The sequence below is a fragment of the Apium graveolens genome, unplaced genomic scaffold (assembly GCF_009905375.1).
Source record: "Apium graveolens cultivar Ventura unplaced genomic scaffold, ASM990537v1 ctg6714, whole genome shotgun sequence".
Taxonomy (NCBI): Eukaryota; Viridiplantae; Streptophyta; class Magnoliopsida; order Apiales; family Apiaceae; genus Apium; species Apium graveolens.
In genome coordinates this window covers 68,062-73,616 of record NW_027419718.1, presented here as the reverse complement: position 1 = coordinate 73,616, position 5,555 = coordinate 68,062, and positions in this window count along the sequence as shown.

The window sequence follows — 5,555 nt, the reverse complement described above, 5'->3', positions numbered from 1 at the left end:
TGATCATGATCAGCTGAGATTTGAAAATGAAGACTCAAATTCTAATACTGAAAATCCTGACAATATAAGTCCTGATACTGCAAACTCTAATGGATTGAACTCTAATGTTATTAAAACTGTGGTGACTACGCCAAAGGAAGATGCACCTATGCAGGGGGAGCATACTCAAGATATTACCATATCTCAAGAAGCATCAGAACATACAACTGGCTCTTCAAGTTCTGATTCGTCAAGTTCTGATAAGCCAAGTTCTGATAGTACTGAAAATCTAAATTCTGAAGAATCCAACTCAGAGAGCATAGTTTCAGGGGGAGCATCAGAAAATGAAAATGAAGACAGCATGGATCATGGGGGAGCATCCAGTTCTATAGAGAACCTTCCATCTGCAAGGAAGTGGACTAAAGCACATATACCTAATTTGATAATTGGAAATCCTGATGCAGGTGTCAGAACTAGAACAGCTACTTCAAATGAATGTCTTTTCAACTCTTTTCTTTCTCAGACTGAGCCAAAGAAAGTGGAAGAAGCTCTTCAAGATGCTGATTGGGTGCAAACAATGCAGGAAGAGTTAAATGAATTTGAAAGAAACAAAGTCTGGACCCTAGTGCCAAGACCAAAGAATAGATCTGTTATTGGTACAAAGTGGGTATTCAGAAACAAAACTGATAGTGATGGCATAATTACAAGGAATAAGGCAAGGCTGGTTGCAAAAGGATATTCTCAACAGGAGGGAATTGATTATGATGAAACATTTGCACCAGTTGCTAGATTAGAAGCCATAAGGATATTTTTGGCTTATGCTGCTCACAAAAAGTTTACTGTCTTTCAAATGGATGTGAAAAGTGCTTTTTTCAATGGAGAATTGGAGGAAGAAGTATATGTTGAACAACCTCCAGGCTTTGTAGATTCAAAATATCCAGATTATGTCTACAGGCTTGATAAAGCACTTTATGGACTTAAGCAAGCTCCAAGAGCATGGTATGAGACTTTAGCTCAGTTTCTTCTGGAAAGTGGATTTAACAGAGGAACTATAGACAAAACACTGTTCTACCTCAACCATGGAAAGGACTTACTTCTGGTCCAGATTTATGTTGATGATATCATTTTTGGTTCTACAAATGACAGACTTTACAAGAAGTTTTCCAAACTGATACAGTCAAGATATCAAATGAGTATGATGGGGAAACTTAGCTATTTTCTGGGCCTTCAAGTCAAATAGAATGAAGAAGGCACTTTTATTTGTCAAACTAAGTACACCAGAAACTTGCGGAAGAAATTTGGAATGCAAGATTGTTCAAGTGCATCCACTCCCATAGCCACTGCAACAAAACTGGACAAGGATACTGATAAATCAGTAGATATTACTGATTACAGAGGTATGATTGGCTCTCTACTCTATCTAACTGTTAGTAGACCTGATATCATGTATGCTACCTGTCTTTGTGCAAGATTTCAAGCAGGTCCAAGAGAACCTCACTTAACAGCTGTGAAAAGAATATTCAAGTATCTTAAAGGAACAGCTGATCTGGGATTGTGGTATCCCAGAGAATCAGATTTTAAACTAATAGGTTACTCAGATGCAGATTTTGCAGGTTGCAAAATTGACAGGAAAAGCACAAGTGGAAGCTACCAATTTCTTGGAGGCAGATTGATTTCTAGATTTAGTAAGAAACAAAAGTCAATTTCCACATCAACTGCAGAAGCAGAGTACATTGTTGCAGGAAGCTGTTGTGCACAGTTTCTCTGGATGAAGAATCAGTTACTGGATTATGGGTTAAAATATTTCAAAATCCCTATTTACTGTGATAATCAAAGTGCTATTGCTATGACAGGTAATCCAGTTCAACACTCAGTGACCAAGCACATCAGCATCAGGTACCACTTCATAAGGGAACATGTGGATGAAGGTACAGTGGAATTACACTTTGTTCCAACAGATCAACAACTAGCAGATATCTTCACAAAACCACTGTGTGAAGCTACTTTTACAAGATTGGTAAATGAACTTGGAATGGTTTCAGGTTCTTTCTTTAAATCTGCTTAGTTTTGTTTTGATGCATCAGACTTTATGATCAGTATTTACAGAAATTACTCTCTTTGTGAATTCTGTGCTTAATTGAAAATTGCTTAAGTATTGAATATTGTCTGATGTGACTTTCTAAACTCTGATAGTGATATATCTGTTTATGTAACTATTCAATCCTATGAGGATACCTGTGCTAGATGCTGACCTAGTAATCTTTAATAACCTAGAGATCCCATGTTAGAAGTAATTATTTATGTGGAAATCCATTGACACAAGCAAATCCTGATATTGAACTTAGTTGAGTTTACTTTGTCTATCTTATAACTAAGTCACAAACTAGAATAATGCTTCTCATCTGTTAAGTTCCGATGCTAGTAAATCTGTTGAATGTCCTAAGTGCTGATACACCTCTCTTATCAAAAGAAAAAGAAAAGAACCAAGGATTAAAATCAGGTACTCCTTTGAAATCTAGAGTAAAAATTGTGGAAGGGACTACCCAAGTGCATTGCTGGTATTAAGTACATATGCATCAGAAGAGTAAAATATTTTCTTGGTGGCTTTTCACACTCAATGATTACTGGAGAAATACTCTGATAATAGCATAAATTCTGATAAGCAGTCGTAACTCACTTGCACTGAGAAGCCACTGTACAATGGAATTTAAAAAGATGCACAAAATTAGCACAAAACAGTTGAGGTGGACTCAAGTATGAACTCATTCAATAGTAGGCTTCAGAATAATGACAGGTTTTAAGTAAAGTTTTAGTTATGCCTTATTTCTAAGATGTACTGAAGTGAATAAGACTTTACTTTTTGTCTGATATTTAGCTTAATGCACACACTCAACACTCCATATGAATAATGAAAATTTATGTGATGATTAATGCTATTTTAGATGAACAGTTTATGTGTCAGATTGCATAAATTCTGAGGACAAGTTCTGTTGAACGTTCTGATGATTAAGTTCTGAAGAATCTATATCAGAATTTGTGTGAAGAATTACAGAAATAGCCATTCACTTTTCGAGTTAAGAAATCAAGTTCTGATGACTGTTAAGTTCTGATATAAGTCTAAGTTCTGATATTAAATTCTGATTCTTTACTTGACTTATTTATGGATAAAATTTATAAACAGTCTCAGTTTAAACCAGAATATGTTGAAGAGGAAGATTAACAGTCACTATATTTAGGGATAGTGGTACACGTACATGCACAGTCATTTTTCCTTGCTTCTTGTGCGCATTAAACCATGTTTTATCTTTCCGATGACTATTTTTCTTTTTCCAAGTCTAGGGAGACGAGGTAGAATTAATTCTACCTGTCAGCATTACATTCCTTGCGTCTCCTGGCATTCTCTTGTCTATATAAACACCCACTTCACATCAGCCTATACATCAATTCTTTTATCACAAACTCACCTTCATTTTCTTTATATCAAAAACACCATGGTCAATTACAATATGTTTTTGAACTATGAAACATTCAACATGGAGCTGAGCTGTGAAGCCTGGCAGCAGGAATGGCACGTCACTGCCATCCTGATGAGATATGGGACTCAGTTCCCCAGGAGGTACTCACCCATCTCTTGTTCTTCTACATGGACTACCATCGCCATCTGGAGCGATTGGAGGAGGAAAGGCGGGAAGCTCTCCGCCAGCAAGAGCGAATCATCAGACTCGCTATTCTATTTGTCGAGAGTAGGAAGAAGAAATAACTTATTTTCTTCTTCCTGTTTTTCTTTATCGTCAGCCTTGCCCTGCTTCTTGAGTTAGGACTAAGGTTGTTGATGTTATGTTTAGAAGCTTAGGACAATCTTGTAAAGCTCTGATGTAATTTAATTTTCATGAATGTATCCTCTTGATATATTAATGGAATTTCCTTTTTCTTTGCAAGTTTTTGTCTCTGAGATGTTTGTAACTTAAGTGCACTGATAAATCCTGATATATCCATGTTCTGATGACCATTTCTATTTTAATTTAAATTAAGTTCTGATCTTACAATTTCAGTACTTATTTACTTGACTTATTTTGGTCATTCTCATTCTTGAATTTTTCTCAGAATATTGGAGTTGCGGTGAAAAATAATTCAATAAGTGGGAACAGTTTAAATTTTGAATTAAAACTGATTTACCTCGATTAATGGAATTACTGGGTAAGTGGAACGGTTTTTCCTCGAAAAACTGCAAGTGGGTAAGTAATGATTACTGTTTTCCCGTGCCCATTAAATATTCATTATTGCTACATGTCTGACAGGTGTCCAACGGTTATATTTTTTTACCTAGTATAAGTAAGAGAGAGAGAGAAGATTATACAATCTTTTATTTACTTTTTCAACTTTATCTTTCTCTTTGCTTTTACTCTCTTTCATCTCCTGACGTTGGTTTTTCATACAGACAATTTATCAAACACCTAACAGGCACTCTTAAATCTCGATTTTTCTCATGGCACTTAAGGATTTGATCATTGATGGAGCTAAATTTGTTCCAAACAACTATGCTGCAATTCTCGATCATGCTGAAGCTCCATCTGAGTTACATTTTGTGCAAGATCTTCTTACACACAGTGAAATCGGGTATGCATTGACCCATCCTTCAACCTTTTCGAGCCAACAAGTTCTGACATTTTGGCGGACTGGGCACTTTGATAATGGTGGTACACATGGTACTCCCAGTTAGAGGTGGCCAGACGGCCGGTTTAGCTCGGCACGGACGTTAACCGGCTCACCAAATATTCCTCTGAGTCGGCTCGATGCGTGCCGGTTAATAATTCGGCACTAACCGGCTGAAGACACGAACCGAATACGAATAAGCTTTTCAGAATTCGTAGGAAGACCGGCATGGCACGTAACCGGCCCGTATAACTCGCCAACGAACCGTAGGTGCTGTAATTCGTGAACCGGCCCGGCACGTGGTGAATTATTCAACTGCCTAGTTGGTGCATTTCCTTTTCTGCTTCAGACAGTTATTCTTTGAGATTCAAGACCTGTAAATTATCATAAAATAGGTATCAAGCTATGAAATATCTAATTAATGAAATAACCAAAGATTTGACAATTTAGCCTTTTCCTTAATAAAGTAATATTTGAATAATTATTTAGGGCTCAATTGTTTACTGATTCAACTATATTACATCTTTTTCCTTTTAAATCTTTATTTAAGTTCAATATTACACAAAATCATAACTATTTAACTTGTATATTCCGTGTGTATATACAACTTTGTTTTAAAAAAATAATAATTTTGTTTTAATTATTTTATCAAATAAAAATAGGAGTAGTAAAAGGTGGGTTTGTACTTTTAATTATTTGCAAAGTTTATTTGTACAAATTTAAAAAACAAAACAAAAGAAAAAATCAAAAAAAAAAGTAAACAGAAGTTGTCTGCCACTTCTGTGTCAATCAAATCGAGAGTGTAAACAGAAGTTATTCGCGGTTATTCGCCTGACTTGACCGCCGACTCGCCGGAATCGTTTAATTCGTTTAATTCGCGAGCCGTTTACGGCTTCATATTCTGTCAACTCGGCACGGCACGG